This window comes from Scardinius erythrophthalmus (assembly GCF_964197995.2).
Source record: "Scardinius erythrophthalmus genome assembly, chromosome: 6".
NCBI classification, from domain to species: domain Eukaryota; kingdom Metazoa; phylum Chordata; class Actinopteri; order Cypriniformes; family Leuciscidae; genus Scardinius; species Scardinius erythrophthalmus.
Window position 1 is genome coordinate 37,433,021 of NC_138226.1, and position 23,262 is coordinate 37,456,282.

Genomic DNA, 23,262 nt, shown 5'->3' on the forward strand with positions numbered 1-23,262 from the left:
TGAAATATATTATACAAAAATTAAGAACAAATCGTATGTACATTTTATGCAATGGTAGACAGTAGAGTTGACAATACATGTGTTATTTTTCTTTTATATTTTTTACAACTCAAAACAACAAAATATCAGTGTGAATTCAAAGATATCGACTTTATTATGCCTGTTAATATTTACAAATATTTTAGTTTGCTTGGTATTAATATTAGATCACTGTTATTGTGGTATTGGACGTTTGTGTATTTTTCAAAAATAATTCTAATACATAAAAGTAGGAAAATTACCAATTCTAAAAAAAAGTATAAAAAGCTGGGACTGTGGAAAGGTTATCACATTAAAATGAACTTATATTAACCCCATAAACAATTCAGTACAGGTAAGGTTTTGCCCACCCAGATGGTACCAATATCTGGTCTGGCCCATGGACTATTATAACTGAATGGATACAGTTACATTACATTTGTTCTCTCCTGAGATTCCTTCAACTGATCGATTATTAAAGGCAGCATAGGTGTATCCATCGCTGCCTTTGATATCGCACAATCCTGTGCTTTCCATTTTGTGACAGCTGAGCTAAAAAGAGAAGAGAGTGTCTAAAAGTTGTGGTTGGTGGTCAGTCTGTGTGTAAATGTAAATTTTTGACCAACATTTTCCATTTTGTGTATCATTTCTAGCGAGAAATTACTATATTAGTAATTAAATATTTGCTTTGTTTTCACTAAAGCTCTTTATTTTGCTGTAGATCATTAAACCGTTATGCTGCCTCACACAGGTCTGTCCGAAAAGTTTTGTAAGATACTTTTGTGCGCAAATGCTGCCTGCAAAGTCATTGCCTGATAGTCAGCTGCCTAGGTTTTCGGACACAGCCCTTGATTAGCTGGTTCAGGGGCTAAGCTTAAACTTTGCAGTATGTTGGTCCTCCAGGAGCAGGATTGGGCACCTCTTTTAAGACTATGCTACTACTATGATAATACTATGGTTTTGGTCATGGCACAGTAGTACTAAAAATATTTTCATTGAATTACGTTGTAATACTGTTTAAATACCATGGTAAAAAAATGGTAATCATTTGGTTCCATTGTATACATCATATGTCATCAAAGTTCCATGGTACCCATTTTCATAAGAAATGTTTGCCCATGTAAAACTCACCAACACATTGTTAAGGTAGTTGCCAGTTTGTTATACACTTACTAAGGTGTTTTTTTTATTCCCCCATTCAACATCCCCCCCCCCCCACACACACACACACACACACAAAACCAGCAAACTAGTCTTCCAGATCAGCTTATTAACATCATGATTAAACTTGTCTTGCCTCAGCAAACACCATGCATTATTTTCATTCGCCCTGAGAATTCTTTTGTAGTAGTGAAATGTTTATCAGTTATAGATCAGCACAAAGAAAGGAGCACCTGATCCGTCTATAATACAACAAACACAAATGTCTGAGTCATTTTGATGGGAGCGGTACTACTGTGGTTCTTGTGAAGAGCTCATACTCACTCATTGATCTCTTTCTACTTGTTTCCTCTCGGTTCTATCAACCATTCCAAATCTGTGTGCTGACCATGTCTAATAAGGACACCATATGGATAATCTCCCCCATTCACCCTGTCTTTTACTAATGTTGGCATGTCCTGTTTCTGCAGATCTCAGTGAGATTGTTTAACATTGTACATTGGAAGTGGACCAATCAAATCATGAAACACAATCTACCTCTCTGTCTGCAAACCAGCAGCGCCACACATCCACTTCACATGAAACTAAAATCAGAGGAAACTGCTAACTACTACAAGCTGCAACAGATTTCAGATCGAATACACAAATTTATACAGCTCGATGGCTAGTAGACAATAGATTGATTCCAGATGCCCTTCCAAAATTCCAAAGCTAAAATGAAAGCAAAAACTTTACCATACAGCAAAGGTTTCTAGGAGCGTGTCAAGACTGGCCTCTCTTCCTTTCAGGCAAACGGACCTCACAGTGACAGGTCCACTTCACTGCAGATTTGCCCAAAAATAGCAATATTAGCTCAGAATTCTTTATTAAATCAGTGCAGTGCTGGTATTTCCTCTATGTCGGCTGCTGTTTTTCTTGTGTACACGCTCTCAGTTTGAAGCCTTTACTCTGAGACATGTGGTCAAGAGCTCTACCTCAAAAATCCAGCAGGACTCACTTCCGATGCTGAGGGGAGGAAAAACACAGGGTTGTTTGCACAAAACATCTGCTTTTTTTTCGTGTTTTCTCTCACACAATTCATACTGACAGCACTAGTAGGGCACAAGTCTTAAGCAAGACCAGACAAAGAGAGGACTATTGGATTCACAGTCTATTGCCCTATAAAGAGAATCAGCCAAACAATGATAAATTGATACATTTTTGTACATGCTAAACTCCCCACCAACTGTTCTGGGGCGCATTCCTCGTAACTCTCTGCTTAACTACCATATTGCAATGCATCTATGGAGAAATGAACTAGCTAGTCACAAGTTTCCTGAAACCATAGTAACTTTGCACACCTGTAGTTTGAACCTTGTTGGTTTAACTATACAGAACTGTCATTAACTCTTTCACTGCCATTGAAATTTCCGTTGTTCCGTGTTTTCACTGTTATACGGTTGGGCGCGCTACTAGGCATTTTCTGAAAGAGCACTGAATCTCCTGATCAAAACACATGCGAAAAAGAAGCATATATCATATGTAAGCAGATGCACATGTAAAATAACGCAATCATCAAAATTAAACAGGATATAAATCAAAACTGCCTAATTTGAATGCATGAAATGTCGACCCAGGACGAGCTACAGGACTGTGAAGCTTTGGGGGTGTTGATGGACTCGATCTACTCCATCTGTGTTTTAATCATCATTCTGAATCCGATTATTTTTCACATATTTAAGCATTATTCTACACTGCTCTGTCCCTCCTTATAAAAACGGTTGGGTGATGTCCGGGTTCTATGTAGCTTCGGTGTATTATAAACAACAGCGTCAATATTGCCATACCAATTTGAGCCCTAATCAGACCCAGAGAATTTTAGTGGAGAGGATCGAGCAGAACCTGTTCAAGAACGGCTATTAAAGGACGTTTTAGAATGGTATTTTTTTTAAGACTGCAGATCTATTGTGATCGCTACTGACTATATGGCACTGTTACTTTTGTATATTTAGAACGATTGTAGCTAAATATCTGTCGCCAGAACTATTAACCCAATATGAACACTAAACATTGGCTTTACAACAGTTTAGCATGCCTGTAGATAAACTATGGAAGTAAAATAATGTCAAATGTTTTTGAAATAAAAAAGCCTGTTGAAGTGCACTACTCGAAAAACATAGGCATTGCATTAACCATGCTTGCATTTTAAGGCATTTTATTTTTAGGGCTTGCATTTTTATGGGCTGAAGTTCAACATGGTTGAATATTTAATCTGTGAATATTTCAATTAAAAACATTTCAAGCACATTTTCATAATTAAAAATTCAATAATCCATATTCACCTTTCATATTTCACTTCCAAAATATTCAAACAAGTAATTCATTCATAAAATGAAAATGATTATCTGTGTCAGTATATATGCCGAAAAGATGATAAATACACAAAAGCTGTGTTTATGTTTCATTCAATAACTTCATTGTTACTTTCCCTGTGTAGCCTACATGTTATCAGCTTTCTCTATGAACAGGATTATAATCGGTTTCCCTCAATACCTTAAAATTCCCCTTCCGTTGGGACAAAACGCTTAACGTAGCTTAATGGACTAATACAGTGATATAAAAGACCAAACTCGCACCTTATTGGGGATGTAGGCTGTAGGCTACTACATAGGCTACAGGCAAGCAGATGGACTCAGAATATGAACTTAACGCGCAAAGTTTCATGGTGAGCGTTTCGTGATACTGGCATAAAATCAACACTTGATCAATTAATACTAACACTTTCTCTTCTCTTCTATTCTATTCTCTCTCTCTCTCTCTCTCTCTCTCTCTATATATATATATATATATATATATATATAGGGCCTATAGTATGCCTACGTGTATTGCATTAGCTTGAACTGGGAAGAGTCATAGCACTTGCATATTGTTGTCCTCCTATTGTTATTTTAACTGTAAATCGCTTTGGATAAAAGCGTCTGCTAAATGACTAAATGTAAAATTGGCTTGACATTGGACATTCGCACATTTAGGGATCGTCTCTAAAGTTGCATACAACATTGGCATACACGTTTCTAACTTCAATTTATTTGAATAAATATCAAAAATCCAAAGGGTGCGCATTATGTCTGACACCTACATGAACACTTTACAGTTGGTTTTATGACTGTAAGTCGTTCTATTCAAATGCTATCAAAGTTAGAAACGTGTATACCAAAGTCATACACTTTAGAGCCGGTCCCTAAATGTGCGAATGTCCGAATGTCCAACGTCAAGCCAACTATTCCAGTCACTGGGAAACGCTCAGCATTAAGCTTTGCGCGTTATTCTGAGTCCATCGGCATACCTGCGAGTTTGGTCTTTTATACCACTGTAATTAGTCCATTAAGCTACGCTAAGCGTTTTATATGTCCAGCAGGGGAATCCTGAAGTATTGAGGGAAACCCTATAGCCTACTGCATGCAGCACATCGCCACAATATAAAGTTAAGGCAACTAAACAACCAAGAGAAATGTATGTCAACCTCAAAAATGTAACATTGGATCTGTACATCCGCATCGGGGAATAACATTAATCTCGTTCACGGTAGAGAAAGATGCATGTAGGCTACACAGGAAAAGTAACCGTGAAGACACTGAATTTAACATAAAACCGCGTCATAATAATCACAAATACAATTACATTGCTGTAAATGAGTTTCATGAATGAATGCCTTGTTCTAACTGTTGCTCGGTCTTCGTCAACAACACGCGCTTTTGCACCATCCGCTGGTGAGGTCGACTAACAGCAGATGGAGAGTATGCTCGGTAATCTACTGCTTTTCCTGCAGTTCCTGGATGTCAATGTTGAATTTACTGTCGAATTTGAACCACTGAATTTGTGGAAGCGAATTTGTGGAAGCGAATTTGCAAAGCGAAATAAAATGGACCGAAAATTGCCTGTTGAATATTATAGGTTGTATTTTTAAACAGTTTGAATATTTTGGAAGGGAAATATGAAAGGTGAATATGGATTATTGAATTTTTAATAATGAAAATGTGTTTGAAATATTTTTAATTGAAATATTCACAGCTTAAATATTCAACCATGTTGAAAATCAGCCCATAAAAATGCAAGCCCTAAAAATACAATGCATTAAAATGCAAGCATAAAGTGCAATTCAACAGGCTTTTTTATTTCAAAAACATCTGACATTATTTTACTTCCATACTAAACAAGCATGTAGATAAACAATACATAAAAGCTATAGCTAATCAAAGAATAATTTACACTGATCACATAAACGACAACAACCACAAACATTCCAAGTTCGCTGCGCTGGTGATATTAAACAGAAGTTTATATGTGTTTGTCGGATAAGTATGAATTAGCATTTAACAAACTGGTTTGTGGAGCCAAACAGCGCTGTCCTTCGTTTACTTTCTTGCTACAACGTACAATTAACAATACAAACTATTACAGGAAAACACATCAACGAAAAAATCGTACTTACAGGTTGTGGCTCGTAAACAACAGCTTCTGTTTTTAAAGTTGGAACTGCTCGATCTTTCAGGACAAGCTGTTGTGCGAATCCTGCATTGAACTCGCGTAGATTGAGGAAGCTTTCCTCTGGAAAATGTGCAGCACAGAGAGCGACATTTGGATTATAATTATGAGGGGCAGAGTTAAAAATAAATTGTAACCGTCCTTAAGAAGACTAAACAAAGTGGACCTGCAATCTGGGTGAAAATAACAGCGTTTCGGCGGCATAGCGGCAACGACACTCTACTACCACAACAACTCTTCTCCAAAGCAACATAAAATGGCCTCACCCCTTTTATTTATTGTGTTCCCAGAGGAGGGGTTTATGTAAATGTTGGGGTTAGTGATGTCACTAACCCTGGAGGAATGTCTTGTAGTCCCTACCGGCCGTTTGCTGTAGTCCTTAGAAATCGATTTCTTTAAAAGCAAATATCTCCCTTTGTATTGAACTTTGAGCGTTGTAACTTTGCAGATGTTGTTTATGCTCAAACAGCAACATTACATACTAGCTAAAGTTAAAAAAGTGAAATCACATTCAACCACCCCTTTAAGAAACTTACCCATTTTCAAGTGTTGATAAAAAAAAAAAGAATGCATAAAGCTAGAATAAAACAGCTTTTTTGTTTGTTTGTTTAAAGGTACAACATGTAAGAATTTTGTATCAAAATATCCAAAAACCACTTGCACAGTGTTATATATTTCTTTCAATTGTGTACTTACATTATCCTAAATGTTTCCAAGAATCTTAAATTCGGAGAAATTCACAATTTTAAATAGTGCCCGTCGCCTGTCAATGACGTAATATCCGCCTTATCCCTGGTTTCCACTTGTACTGCCATGGTAACCTTGGCGACAGATGTGGACAACTGCGTAATGTTTAGTGGCACGCTGTTGTTGTTTTGTTCAAACATTATGGATCATGGCAAGCAGACTTTGGGACAAAAGGAGAACTAAAACGAGGATCAATATCGGCGTGGTGTTTTCGAGATGCTGAGAGCTTCGCGACAAACACACGACAACGTGTTCCAGGTGCCGAGAGCTTCGCGGCAAATTCACGACAGCGTGTTCCAGGTCCTGCCAATATCCAGCAACTTCGCACAGCCATTGAAGAGGAGTGGACCAACATTCTACAGGCCACAATCAACAACCTCCCCCTGGACCCCCGGACCCCCCCCAATACAGTACAGCTGCACATTTTAGAGTGGCCTTTTATTTGCTTGACTGCAAACTGTACTAAATACACCCTTGGAACATATGAGTAGATCTACAGTGGCTAGTGAAATGACAGGAGTACTCTTCATTTTGGCTTTGGGGCACTGCATGTGTACATACACAAAGAACAGCAACAACATGAGACAAAACCACATACCCAGCTTGTTCTAATACATCAATATTGTTTGTTTTGCTACAAGATCACTAGCATCAAAATGCACTCTTCTTTTAATGATTCCTTTAGACTGCTGCCCAGAACTCATTCCAGGGAACATCAGACTCCACAGACATGCTCTGAGTCGTCTCACAAGATTCCTCATCTAGAGGCCAAACTGAGACACAATGTAGAGTTTTTTTTTTGTTTTTTTTTTTAATGTTTTTTATGTGATATAATTTGTTTTTCAATGATGGCTTGTTTTTGTAATCTAAACATGATGACAGCGGCTCAACTGAAACAATGTTGACAAATAGTCTGAGATGTTGATTTCCTAAATAAGAGTGCAGACTGATGGTACATGCAGAGTTAGGAGGTTCTCTGGCTGATCTTGAATCAGCACTGGGGATGTTCCACCTGGCTCTCATTATGGGGCCTCAGACAAATATTCACTAATGACCTGCTGTTGATGATATACAGCCAAAACTTTACATAGCACATACTTACATAGCTACTAACCACATTCTATAAAACAAGTTATATACTATATGCTCAATTTAGTGTATTCTGAGTTATCCATTCAGTAATGTACACATGCCACACACTCTGAAAAACAATACACTCACAGACTTCATTAATGAAGTGAAATCTGACTATTATGAGAATAAACTAGACTTGCATGTACTGAAATGCATTTTGCTGGCTTGAACTAGCCCTAGTGAGAAAAAAGTATACTTTATAGTATTTAAAATATATTTCCTTTTTCAATAGTACATTGCAAATATACTAACACATTGTACTATCTTTAATATAATAAAAGTGTATTAGCATCATGCTTTTATCTATTTTCACAATACAACTTTTAACACACTTTAAAATAATTGTACTTTAGTATAATTTCTAAAAATATATTTTAGAAAAATATACTTGAAGTGAAAATTTTGTTTATTTTTTAAAAGTGTATTTATGTGCACTTTATTAAACATATATTTTAGGTATATTTTAACTGTGTGCTGGAAATATATACTTTCAAAATACATTATAGTATACAATAGTATTTTGTACAAAGTATAGCTAAGTATTATTTGTCTATTAATGTGCATTTGTTATAGAAGACAAAGTGTGCAATTTGTAGTGCCGCTGTGCTTCGGGCGACCCAAGTTCAAGTCCCGGCTCGCGGAGCTTTCCTGATTCCATCCCCCCTCTCTCTCTCCCACCTCACTTCCAGTCTAGCTACTGTCCTATCCTAAATATTTTATATAAAAATATACACTTATGGTATATTGCTTGTATGTTTCGAAGACACTCGTAATATCACTAATCAAGTATGTAATTAGTCCCTACACAGGCATATACTTAGTATACTTGAAGTTGTTCCAGTTTAGTACAAAAAAGTACACTAAATACAATTAAAGTTATGCTTTATACAATTTAATTACAACTAAAATATACTTAGTACAAAATTAGTTGTTTTTAAAATAGCACACTTCAAGTTAACTAATCATTAACACACTTGAAGTATACTAAATTAGTCTGGCTGCAAGTATAGTATTTATTATTATTATTATTATTATTATTATTATTATATAAATACTATATAGTACATATTATTATTATTATAGCAAGTTAGCATTTATTTATTTTTTTCACCAGGGAGTCTTTGCGAGTTTTAGGTAATCCAGCTTCAGTGAAACAATTCTGCCATTTTCACTGGCCCACATCTGGTACGCCTTGAATCCACATGTACCAGATATGGCCCGGGTCTGGGACGACACTATGTTGCTGTCTGGGTGGTAGACATATCACTTTGAAAATCACAAAACATACAACAAGCAGCATAATATTATTTTGCAGAAATATCTTCATTGGGAAATTTTTCTATGTTGCTGTCTGGGTATAGCCTACATCAAGATGTTAGGTCTGGCTACTCACCATAGAGACGGCTCAATCCGAGGGGCGGGATAAACGGCTGTCTTTCAAATTCCCTCTGCACGCAATAGGACAGCGCTTCAACCAACCAGAGCGTTTTCCCAACAGCGGAGCTAACGTTAGTTGATAGATTCAACTTTTAAATCTGGCCGGCAAAACTACGAACACATTTTCCTCTTTTAAGAATGACTTAAGTGTCGTTCTTTGCTCTTTTCTCAAAGAAAAACTTAACTCCAAGTCCTCCAGAGTCGTGGCCAAAGCCGATTTGAAAGACTGTTCGCCAGAAGCAGCATCTCTTCTTTGTTTTCAAGTAGCAGGGAACCGTCGCAACTCTGTCGATTATTATGGTAAGCCTCCGAAGGTCTCCGTAGTTTTAGTAGTATACCCGCATGAAAATACCATCATAATTTGCATCATCAGGAATAAAAGTGTTTTTTGCTGCCACTACAGTGTTCATTTCAGCCGATATCTGCAGTGAATTTTAAAGGTACATTTTTTTTTGTTTTTTGTTTTTTAAAGAAGGTACAGTAGAAGCACACTTTTCAATGAGCCTGTGTTGGTATTAGCCTTTAGTTTTATATAGATGAAATGCTGAATCACCAACACATTACAATATGTATGCAAAGCACACAATATGTCCTCGCAGCTGGTTACATTTAACAATGTAATACCGCATTAAAATTATGTTATGTTTCTGTTTTTATCATTTAGACACAGTAAATTATATACAATTCAAAAAAGTCCAACAACGTGAACAGCTCTGAGTACAATCTGTTGTCAATACATAATCATGCACAGTAGTTCCAACTTATGCATAAATGCAACATAAGTCTTGAGGAGATTCTTTCATTTTAATAAAAAAAAAAAAAGGTTTTTATAGAGCATGTACATACAGTATATACAGGTTTCTTATTGAGCAAGAAGCTACTAAGTGAGTCTGTTTGTTTCTTCTACAAAGTTGACTATAAATGTTTCAAGGTAAATCATTATATAATAGCCATTTAATATTATTAATAGTGTTAAATGATAGTAAAAACAAATACATGTCTGGTTTGGTAGGGGTTAAGTGGTATTGAGCATGAGTGGTGAGCTTTGATGAGAACAACAACAACAACAACAACAACAACAACAAAAAGAAAACACTTCATTAAACGGTTTAAGTTGAAATAATTGTGAGGAAATAGAACCAGAATTGAGATGAATTATAATGCAGTGCTCCCTTTCAAGCACTTTAAATAACTCTCATAGCTCAAACGGGTGGCATACCGTCACTCTGAGCGGCCCTCAGGTCATGAAGGTTTATATAGTAAACTGATACACACCGCTCACATTCCACTGGGTAGTGGGCCGAAAAATCAGGCTGTTGTTTGACAGTGAACTCAACCTCATGCCCCCCCCCCCCTCTTTCCTGTTATCACTTTTTCCTGGCTTCACCTTCACTGTTAAAACCTGGCGAGGTCACGCACCTGAAATACTGCGTACAATCAGTCTAGAGGCTCCCAGAGCCCTCAAACACTCTGATATCATTAACATATGCTCAGCTTCTCTGTTACACACAACTCATTCTGCTTCACTATATTCTTATCCACAGTGTCCATTTCAGTAGAAATATTACCAAAGTTTCATTAAAAAAGCCTGTTTAATATACCTGGACACAAGGATTTTTAGATGAATGCATTATCATGTATACTGTATGTTTGAACATACAAATGTTGATGATCTTAGTCCTTTTGATCTTATGCTTAAAGGGATAGAAAGGAATAGGGATAGAAAAATTAAATTCTGTCATCATTTACCCCATATTAGTTGTTCCAATATGAATTATGAAGTATTTTATTTTCCATACTATGGAAGTCAACTCTTTGGTTACCCATATTCTTCAAAATATCTTCTTTTGTGTTAAGCAAATTCATACAGGTTCAGGGTGAGTAAACGATGAAAGAATTTGTTTATTTTATAATTATCGTGTAAAACATTTCCGCCTCTTTCTCCCCTTATCAACAAACCTCTTTACAAACTGCATTCAAAGTTCTTTATTAAACTAGCATTTTAATGTTTAAATGGGAGAATTGGAGCAGACAGTAAAGAACAGCGGGCAACACATGTGGCAGAATACATGGGAACTTCTTCAATACTGTTTAAAAAGGAATCCAAGGACAAGTTATTTACATGCTGACATGCATCCACATTTTTCATGTCCTTCCTTTGTTTTTTGTTTTTATTGTTTTCTAAAAATTGAAGGGTATAAATAAATACTGAAGAGAGAGATACTGCAACATAAAAAAAGACTAAAAAGATATTTAGATGCCTGCTGAGTTTTCCAAATGTTGTGCAGTTTTTAGTTGTGGAAGAACATTGTCTCTGCATAACTTTTGAAGGAATCTAAGATTTAGGAAGTGGCTGTTTATTTTCAAAAGTGCCTGATCATGTCAGTAGGGTGTAATTATTAATGTCACAATTGGACGCAAGCTTCACAAACACATTTGGTGAAAGATGGATGTGAACATACCTCAACCATGTTCATTCTAAAGCCTGATCTGTGATAAATGATTGCTTTGATATGCAAGGTTTCAGGGGTAGCGATGCCACAAAATCCATCGACTGAACAGTCAATTTAACATTGTTTCTTTTAGTAGCAGCTGTTATCCCAATAGTTATTAAAATTATTTACACAAAGTGATCAAAGAAGATCACTTTAGTTCAGCGCAAGTTCTGCTCTCCTGCCAAAACTTAAAATTGTCTTAAAATTGAAGCGATGTAACTGACGCTGGTAGGTCACATGATAATGACAGCATGGCAAAATTTAGTGTGTCCGGATTACATTCATACACACACTCATGCTATACAGAACGTACTTTAGCGGTCATGAAGTAATTACTTTTTCAAAATAAGTACCTGGGAGAGGTGGGATATATCAGTGTATAGATAATGCAGAAAATGAGTATTGGAACCGTTTCAGATATTTCAGTATCCATACGTATTTTTTAAAAAATATATATTTTTGACTGCATTATTGAGTTGGCTCACCCGATTTATGTTTTGTGCTTCCGAATTTCCGGTAAGGGAACATGGTGAGCATTAATGCTCCCTTGTTTTCACAGTGCATTGTGAGACTTTTTAGGGAGCAAACTTTTCAGTGCACTGGAAGGAATTTGCAATTGAGACTAGGAGAAGATCGACACGCACCCAGCGTTTGAATACTTGTTTGAATGTTTCTGGCCTTAAAATGGTGTCTAGGTAGCCAGCTGACTTATTCCACAGAAATAACATTTATCTCTGTTTAAGAGATTTAAGAGATCTATTTAAGAGATCTATCCTTATCAATTCATTTATCAACATATTTTGGTACACACACACACACACACACACACACACACACACACACACACACACACACATACACATACACATATATACAGTATATATATATATATATATATATATATATATATATATATATATATATATATATATATATATATAATGAAAGATTAGGGACAACAGATTTATTAGGACTGCTGGAAGTGGAAAGCATAAGGATGAATCGAGAGAGAGAAAAAAGTAAGAGGAAAAGCAGTAATTTTATGGAAGTGAAAGTTTACCACGTCTGCTTTCAATAAGCTCCTGTTCTGTATGATTTTGAGAGAAAAGAGAGAGAGAGAGAGAGAGAGAGAGAGAGAGAGAGAGAGAGAGAGAGAGAGAGAGAGAGTCATCATTACTTTTCCTATTGCTCATGTAGGTTAGAGATAAACCAATAACTTTAAGTATTTAACTTTAACAAGTAATTATTCTTGTACGTTACTCTAAAGACATGAATGATCCTCACATCATCTACCATTTTCAGGATAGGTGTGCTGTTTTAAGCAATCACATCTACAATTAATGCATGCTGGATTATAAATGAAACCCAATATCTAACCCCCATATCTACAGTAAAGACAAGCATATTATAGACACTTGGGGGTATGCTCTTTTGACTTGGGTCAGCCCCTAAGCAACTAATGTAACAAAATCAACAAAACCAAACCCGTTTTTTTATAATAGACGCCACTCCAAAAAACTTCCAGCATAATGATTGATATTGTATGTCAGAAGTTGCTTCTATACAATATGAGTGGAACAACTGCAGACACTTCAATCTTCCAAAACTAAAACAAGGCTAACTCATGATATACCGATGCCACTGTAGCTCTTTCCAGCCATTAGAAATGAGATATGTGCTTCTGTGTCCCTGTGAGAGAGGTGTCTGACATTTTTATTGAGGATTCTCTTTCCTGATTAGATTCCTGCTGAACTGGATTGTGCTGAGGTCCTATAAAGCGTTTTAGAGCATGTCTTCCTTTACACTCCAAATGTTGTACTTCAGTTTGTAATGGTCATTGTCCCTGTGTCTGTGTGTGGTCAGTGATCTGAAACAACATATCCACAGGTTGCCCCCAGTCTGTTTATGTACTGCTGATGCATATTGTAAAATATGAGGAACTTGCCAAAAACACATGCTACAGTTAGATTTTTATCTTGATTACGGTTATATAATTCATTTCAGATAAACTAACCCCTTTTGTAAAATACACACACTGTGGTTGATCACTTTGCATGTCACTCAGACAGTCATTTCCTGTCTAATTGGGTGGTTCTTCAACAGAATACACTGCAGTCTAAAAGTCTTTCTCTGTGAGACTATAGGTCACTGTGTTAGATCACACCATAACTTGTTCTCTGACACTTTTGTCTCATGAGAACCAGAGAAACTTCTCTGCACATGGTGCCCCTGAACCTTCACACTTCACGATAAATCTAGCAAATAGAGGTCCAAGCATGTGCATGCATGTCTGTTTAAATATATTTTATTATATGCAAGTAAATATGCCTACTCCTTAAACCAAGAGTTCCCAAAGTACTCCAAAAACATTTACAACATAGTGTAATCCTGTCACGCAGTAGTGTAGATCCAAAGCGCAAGACGAAGGGAGAAATCCAAAGAAAACTTTATTTAAATTCACCCACTCAACTAAATATGACTAATATCAGACAAGGAGCTAACTGAAACTAAGGGCTTATATACACAGAAAACAAAGGGAGCTAATGAGACTAAATTAACAAGACACACCTCAACAGAATACTAAAGCAATCAGAAACCATGGTGACAAACAGGTATGGGACAGAGGGTGACTAAACATGAACACAAACATGAACACAATGGGCCCTATTTTAACGATCTCAAGTGTCAAAGCGCAAAGCGCAAGTAACTTTGTGGGCGGGTCTTGGCGCTGTTGCTATTTTCCCGGCGGGATAAATGACTCTTGCGCCCGACGCAAATCTAAAAGGGGTTGGTCTGAAGTAGCTTCATTATTCATAGGTGTGGTTTGGGCGTAACGTGAAATAAACCAATCAGAGCGTCATCTCACATTCCCTTTAAGAGCAGGCACGCTTGTTCTAAAGCGGATTCCTATTTTAACGGCGGATTTGCCAGGCGCGCGCATCGTAATAATGTATGATTTGCAAAAATGAAAACTGCTGCTTCTGTGTAGATGAGAGAATCAAAGTGTATGCGTGTTGTGCACACGCTACATTGATTATGGCCAAGCATGCGCCCTTAAAATAGCATATGAATAACATATGCGCAACGCGCCACTGACTTTAAACTGTTTTTTTTTTTCGGTCAGTGGCGCAATTGTTTTCTAAACCTGTAAAATAGCATGAAGGAACGTTTGCGCCGGAACACACCTCCTCTTTGCGCTGAACCGCCCTGGGGAGCGCAAGTGTATTTCTTAGTTAACCGTCTATGTGGAGGGAAAAGTCCACTTTGCGCGGGTGCAAAATAGGAATGATACATGCGTCGCTGTACAAAGTCAATTGCGCTGGGTGCAAGATAGGGCCCACAAACTCAAACCGTGACAAATCCAAAGTGTATATAAATGGTCCAAACCTCATTTTAAAACATGAATCACTGCCCTTGTGAAAAAGAAGTGTGCTTAATTGTATTGAATGTGCACTTGTAGTGTACTTCAAATCTTTAAAGTTTATTTTTAAAAACCTGCACTAACAAGTATAAATTTATAAAATATTAAAATATAATATTAATTAAATAAAAGGCCATTTACATGTTCTTAAATGAAGCACACTTTGACTAAGACTATGACTTTCATGACTACTTTTAAAAAGTGCCCTTAGTAATAATGTCAAAGTTTTACATTTTAAATGATTGATCTGAAAATATTTTGTCATGCTTTAAAGTACACTTTTGATGTGCTGACTAACATAAAGCACATGCAGAGTACTTGAATATCATTGTATTTGATGTTTTTTTTAAATGTTACATTTAAAATTAATATTTATTAAAGTTTATATACAGTTATACATGTACTTAATTGTAACTTCATTACAAATGTGTAATTACAAATATATTCCAAAACATTAAATATAAGTGTCAATAGAAATTAACATTAAATTGTATTTTAGTTTACCATAATGTGCCAGTATATCTGGCAGTGCACTTTAACCAAAGACAACTTTATTTCAAAGACAATACAAGTAATTCTGAAAATTTTCACAAGGGTGCACAAATAGTTTTGATTGGACATTATCTACACAAGAGGGTTTGGGGTTTGGTAACCTTTTTCTAAAATTCTGCAGTGAAACCTCCACCATTGCCTAACTGTTGATGCTTGACTTCACCTCTCAGTGCCCTGAAAGAAAACAGCAGTACAACAGGAAACTAGGAGTCACAAGACAAAGGTATTTTAATCCCTGTTTGTGCTGTCTCACAGAACGAAAAGAACAGACCACAACATACTGAAAACTCACAACTTCAGAGTCAGTCAACCTTTTACTATGACAAATATTTCCTTCATCTGTTAAAGGGGCTATATCTAGGCTATATGTAACAATTTTCATGTATTAATCACTTTTTATTGCCAATGTGTGAACAACTTGTAACAAAACTTTAAAAATGGGTTTATAGACAGGTTGTCTATGATAACCTGCAAACTGAGTTTAATGTGAAGGACTCGGGACGTTTTTGCAAGGAAAATCAAAAGGATGTGACATTAACGCACGCTTCCGAAAGCCTTTCATATGCAAGGTCATTTTCGTAAACAAAAACTGAAACTAAAACTATTGGTCAAATAACATTTCTGTAAACTGAAATAAATTAGAAATTAAAACTAAACTAAACTGACAACAGTTACTGAAAAACTAACCGAAATAAAATAATAATTAACAAAACAAAAAATTATTTTCCTAATTAATAAGCTCTCATCCTGTACCGGAAAATCTCTCTTTTCCATTCCACTGCGCTACTTTATTTTTCAATGTATGACCGTTGCACTCGAGTCTCGCGTCTTTTGCAGCATCTCGCGCACGACACAATGTTCTAAAAACGCAGCACTCAAGTTAAAATAAGTTCAACTTTTAAAAGACGCATCACGAGACCTTGCGCATTTTCCCCATTCCACTGCCCTCGTTCCCCCCCCCCCCCCCATTTTTCAAAGCAAAACCGCTTTCTGTGTGAACCAGCCCTAAGCAGCAGAAATGGCCAAATAAGTACTGTATTTCCATCAGTTCTAGACCTTATGCAAATACAGCTGTACCTTAATTCCAAGTAAGATAACTATCTCATGTGAAACTAAACAAGATACCACACATATTAGACAAGATACCACACTGAGCAGAAAACGGAAAAAAACAAATAGCCTAGCATGTCAACCCACAAATAGACGTACATGTGTAAACTTTTAAAAGTTTTTGTATCGAAGAGAGTTTGAATCTTTAATTGATCTCTATAGATATGTGTATGTGTCTATATTTGTTCTTCGTGCTAGTAAGTGCTAAATCCCCACTTTTACAAAGGTACGTCGAGAATGGCAGTATAGCGCGATTTGCCAAGACTGCATATCCTGTACGAAACATATCATATGCTCGCTGCCTGTGTGAATGCATTCAGTTTTGACCGCAAAAGATGAGGTAATTTGATCGAATGTCAAGTAGCCTATTTACGGCATTTTACCTGCTAGAAATACATGCTAAGATTTAATGTTTTAAACTTTAAACTTTGCATCTTTTGCAGCATCTCGCGCATGACACAATGTTCTAAAAACATGGCACTCAAGTTAAAATAAGTTCAACTTTTAAAAGACGCGTCTCGAGAACCGCTTTCTGTGTGAACCAGCCCTAAGAAGCAGAAATGGCCAAATAAGTATTTCAATCAGTTCTAGACCTTATGCAAATACAGCTGTACCTTAATTCCAAGTAAGATAACCATCTCATGTGAAACTAAACAAGATATTAGACAAGATACTACACTGAGCAGAAATCATGCATGTCAACCCACAAATAGACGTACATTTGTACACTTTTAAAAGTTGTACTAATAACAAGTGTTTCTGAATTCTACAGAAAGCCCTTTTAAAACAAAGAGTTACTTGTTAACTCTAAGATGCTGCTATTTTAAATGCAAAGTTTACTTCAGTCAACAGCTAAAAGCAAGTTAAAAGCAAGTTCAGTGCATGAAAAGGCATGTTAAAAATGAAGCTGGGTCATGTGTGTTGTTTTCAGGTGTTGTTCTCAGCCTAGGAATGTCAGCTAAAAGCAAAAACAGTTACTGTCTGTGTATGTAAAAATGTATGTGAATTCTGCTAGTGCTAATTCATGAAGATAGAGGAGATCCTGTCAGACTTTCCACTGACAGCCATAGCAAATTCACTCCAATCCAGCAGCTGTACCTGCGCTCAGGGCTTTCCTGTGTCTGCTAGAACACTTTATGCTTTAGGAGAAATTCTGAATTATACTTGCATAAAACATGCCACAAGGAAACACTGTAGGTAGCACACAGTTTTAAGACTCAGGTCTGTGTGACCTGAAATGGAATGTCTGTTATTCTGCGTCAATAAATTACTCTAAATTACAAAAGACAATTCAATATTTTATTTATATAATCTGAAAAAAAAAATGTGAGTGGTGTTTGCCCTTCCAAAACTCGCTGGCACAATACTAGGGTGCTTGCTTAGATATTCTAAAAGGTTTAAATGCTGTGTCACTTAGCTGGCATCAAAGAACTAGCGGCAAAGAAAATGGTGTTGCCTCACATTACCAGCAACTGTGAGAAAAGGTTGAACTTGAACACACTGCAAAAAAAAAAAAAAAAACCTTTAGGGGGAAGTTGTAGCCTAAGGTTAGAGAGTCTGACTTGTTCTCAGTATCGGCAGGAAATGTCGGTGGGGAAGTGAATGAACAGCGCTATCTTCCACTCTCATTACCCACAACTGCGGTTCCCTTGAGCAAGGCACCGAACACCCAATCGCTCCCGGGCGCCTTGGATGGGTGATATGCGGAGCACAAAATCCGAGAATGAGACACCATATTTGGCTACAGAGAGTTACACGTCACTTCACTTCACTTATAAACTATGGCTAATGGCCAGTTAGCAGGTATTTTGGAAATAACTCTCCATAACAGCAGGAGGCTGAATTTGTCATTAAAAAATGGTAACCAGATGAACCAGGACTATGGATACACAGACAGCACTTCCACACCAATCTGACTCACCACAGACGGATTTGTAATAATGCTTCTTTGAATACGTCTGATTAGTAAAAGAGACTTCCATGTATTGTGCTGCCTTTAAAGGGGACCCATTATGTAAATTTCACTTTTATAAGGTGCTTGGACACTGATGTGTGTCCGCAGTGAGTGAGAACAACCAGGCTATAATGGTAAAAATCCACTCACTTATTTTTTTAAATAATTCCCATAAATCAAAAACAGCCTCTTTCTGATTCAGAGCTGATTCAGATCTCTTCAGCTCACAGTCTGTAAATTCTACCTTATTATATGTTGTTTGTTTGAATCCCTATTTGTTTGTATCTTTAACCTAGCTTTGTAAGTGACCTCTGTGTATTACTTTCTGCCCTTGATATGTGTATTGTGCTTTAATGTTGATTTTGTTCTATTCCTTAACCCAGTGGTACTCTTAGAGTGTTGTACCCCCTGAGGCTTTTAACATCCTTCTGCGTACCCCCTCTCTGCAGTCACTCCTTTTTCAGTAAGGGACAATATTTGCCCCCTTAAATCGATATTTCCAGTGCATATTTTACCTTTATAAAATAAATAATGCTTTAAATAAAAAATAAATAAAAAAATAAATAGAGAAATATGCAATGATTGTAAAAACGAAGTGATGCTTTTAAATATTAAATTCAATCCGCCAGTAGGTGGCGGCAAGTCACGGTCTTTATGAGCGAGTCATCGAGTCATTCATTCATCAGTAACAAAGCAAGTGGCTGTAATTATGAATGAATCATTGACTCTCACTATTTGTTCAAAGCCGCAGATCGGTTCACAAACACTGCTGTGGCTCTCGTTGGAGCTATTGTTTTGTTGCAAAAAATACGGACAATACTGTGTATAAAATGAACTGTGTATATTATACTTTTTTTTTTTTTTTTTGGCACCTTTCAGACCACCCAAGGTCACCTTACAACAACAACAACAACAACAACAACAACAAAATAGAAGTAAAACTAGTATTAGCTATTTAAAATCTAAAAGTAAAAGTTTAATTAAAAGTCATTAAAAGCAACTAGCCTGCTAATGCTGATGAGGGGGGGGGGGTTTGCTTAAAGTTTATAGGCTGACTTGAAAAGATGAGTTTTGAGAGTGGTTTTGAACTGTGAAATGGAGTCTATGGCACGAATATGAGGAGGAAGAGAGTTCCAGAGTTTTGGTGCAACATGGGAGAAGGCCCTTGCTCCCATTGTGGAGAGTCTGATGTCTGGGGTTGCCAGTAATCCTGCTGATGATGAACGGAGTGAGCGTGGGGGTATGCAGGTCTGTAGTAGTTCTGTGATATATGAGGGGGGCGAGGTTGTGCAGGGCTTTGAATGTCATTAACAAGACTTTGAAGTTGATTTGTTGTGATATGGGGAGCCAGTGCAGTTGAATCAGCAGGGGTGTAACATGGTCGGTAGACTTGGTACGGGTGGTGATGCGTGCAGCTGAGTTTTGGAGAAGTTGGAGCCGGTGGAGTAATTTATTGGGGATTCCTTGCAGGATCGCATTGCAATAGTCGATCCGAGAGGTCACCAGGGTGTTGACAAGAACTTCAGTGGAGTGTTGCGAAAGTGAGGGACGCAGTCTGTAGATGTTTCTGAGATGAAAATAAGCCGTCTGACAGACATTACTGATGTGGTTGGAAAATGAAAGGGTACTGTCCAAAATAACTCCAAGGCTCTTTACCTGTTTAGAGACTGGTATGACATCCTCCCCAATGGAGACTGATGAAAGGTTGGATTTTGAGAGTGTGGATGGAGTGCCAATGAGCAGTAGCTCTGTTTTGTTACTGTTAAGTTGGAGATAATTGGTGGTCATCCATGCCTGGATGTCGTGGATACAGGTGGTGAGGGTGTTTGGGGGAAGTGTGGCAGTGGGCTTGGTAGATACATAGAGCTGTGTGTCATCTGCATATGAGTGCAAGTGAATGCCATGATGTCTGAAAATATTGCCTAATGGAAGAAGGTAGATGATAAATAAAAGTGGCCCCAATACTGACCCCTGTGGAACTTCATGTTGGAGTGCTGAGCTCTCTGACTGGTGGTCTTCAATTTTGACAAAAATTATGTCCGGGCTGTCAGGTAGTGCGCAAACCACTTAAGGGCAGTTCCACAAACTCCTATACTTTCAAGCCGCTCAAGCAACAGTTGGTGGGATATTGTGTCGAAGGCGGCACTGAGGTCTATGAGAATGGATAGTAGGCCAGCATCAGCTGCACGGAGAAGATCATTAGTGATCTTGACAAGGGCTGTCTCGGTACTGTGGCTTGAACGGAACCCAGATTGAAATTGTTCAAGAAGATTATTATCATGAAGGTAAGTCTGGAGTTGGATTGCAACCACTCTCTCTAGTATTTTGGAAATGAAGGGCAGGTTTGATATGGGACGATAATTATTAAGGTTGTTACAGTCCAGTCCTGTTTTTTTCAATGTGGGTCTGACTATCGCAGCTTTTAGTGATGCAGGGACTATGCCAGTTAACAAAGATGATTTGATAATGGAGGATATCAGTGGTGTTAAGGCAGGTAGACAGGTCTTAATAAGGGAGGTGGGGATGGAGTCCAGGTGGCATGTAGAAGAGTTAGATTTGGTGATGAGCTCAAAGATAGACTCCTCAGTTGGAAGACTGAAGTTACTGAAAACAGCAGGTGGGGATAAATTTATCACAAATGCTGCTGGCAGTGCAGCCTGTGTGATGTTCGCCACGGCCAGTTGTTGGTGGATTTTGGAGATTTTTGAATTAAAAAACTTAAGGAAAGCAGAGCAGTAATCATCAGAGATGTTGTTGGTGTTTGAATCTGGAGGTTTCAGTAGCCTTTTCACTGTGGAGAAAAGTTTCCTTGTGTTCCCTTCACCCGCACTGATGCTATTCGCATAGTAGATATTCTTAGCTGTATTCAGCATGTTTTTATAGTGGAGAACATGTTCAGTGTACATTTGTTTGTGAACTGTAAGTACTGTCTTGTTGCTGAGCCTCTCAAGACGTCACCCTTTAACCTTGAGCTGACGTAGCTCAGGTGTGTACCATGGAGCAGTATGGGCAAAGGAAACAGACCTAGTTTTTATACGGGCTAGTGCATCAAGTGCTGTAGATAAGCAGTCATTGTAGTAGCCTGAGGGCATAGAAGTGGCAGCAGGGCTTGGGAATGAGGTAATTAATTCCATGAAATCTTCATTCTTTATATGTCTGATGTTACGGTATGACATTATCCTATTCACTTTTAATTTTCTGAGTGTCAAAGTAGCGTTGAACAAGACAACCTTGTGGTCAGAAACCGGCAATTCAGACGAGTGAATATTAGATGGAGTAATGCCTGCACAACAAACTAAGTCAAGTGTATGTCCCTTTGAATGAGTTGGGAATCCAACATATTGGGTCATCACAAAATAGTCCAGTGTTGCTTTAAAATCCTTTGTAGGTGAATTTTCAGTGTGGTCGAAGTGGATATTAAAATCCCCCATCAGAATGATGTGGGGAGACATTTCATTAACTGTTGTTAAAATAGTTGAAAGTTCATGGTTAAAATACTTAAATGATGATATAGGTTTGACGGCTTGGGTTGGGAAACGCTTAACCACTCTGCCCTGCCCTCTGTTCAATATTCCGTTTCACTGGGAAATACATCACAACACTGAAGAAAAGTCGTTTGTAACTTCCAGTTCACGCAGACTTTAACGTTAGTTACTTTCTCAGACAGGCGCTTCATATCCCTCAATCCGGTAACTGTCCATGCTGGATCTGTCCCCGTTGTTTTAAAAAGTAAGAATGGAAAGCAAAATAAGGCATTAGTATGGCCACATCCAGCTAGACAGGCCTTTCTAGTGTACCAGCTCCTAGAGAAACCTTGCACGCACTGCTTCCCTTTATCGCTAGCCTGAACACACACCAAGCCAACGGTCAGCCGTCGGGCAGTTTTTGTGCGTCGGCCGGCTAAGTTTTCTCAGTGTGTTCCGCACCATCGGCAGAAATTGGTCTTCGACGGCTTTTTTCCAGCCGATTCGACATGTTGAATCGGCGTCGGGCCGTCGGTGAAAGATGGAACTCTGATTGGCTGTTAGTTTAGCTTAGTGAACGAGTCAGTGCACGAGAATAACAGCAAAACAGCGAGCAAAGAAGTCAAAACGGTACAGATAGAAGGCTGTTCTAATGTTACGTCATCTTACCTTAGTGTTCCTTGGCGAATATTTAAATATTAACATGAGTGGAATAAAGAAAGAGTTTAGCAGGATTGATATTCAAAACGGTAAGCATGCACTGCTTTGTTTATGGTTTGGGTTTACAGTTTCCCTTTTTGAATGACAAATGTAGACGAATATATCTGCAGAAATAGACAGTTGTCTCATTTACACGCAGGCGCAGAACGTGCATTCTAGCTAACAGTCGGCAATAGTTCTCTTGGTGTGTTCAAGTGCAGCTTTTTACCCCGATGCCAGGCAACAACACAGTCGGCTTTCATCAGCGCTAGTTCGTCGGCGTCGGCTTGGTGTGTTCCAGGCTATAGAGATTGGCGCATAGAGGCATGGGCGAGCGCTTGGGGCGCTAAAAGAATCACCCATAGACTACATTTGAGCTCGCTGATTGGCTACAGTTTATGTCAAACATTTATTTATTTAATCAGCAATTGGCCGAGACTTCCACAGACCCGCCTCCCTGGGGCATTTCTCCAGCGCCCCAGACGTGCACACAGGTGGAATGGACGTGTAGAAAAAGCAGACATTTTGAATTTCTATCATATTTTT

At 37.8% G+C, this 23,262-nt stretch overlaps 1 protein-coding gene across 1 annotated transcript in view; it reads right to left on the reverse strand.

Annotated features, from left to right (window-relative positions):
- mylka (myosin, light chain kinase a) overlaps positions 1-23,262 on the reverse strand; it is a 167,075-nt gene that overhangs the window by 114,390 nt on the left and 29,423 nt on the right. The gene's annotated exons all lie outside the window — the stretch shown is intronic.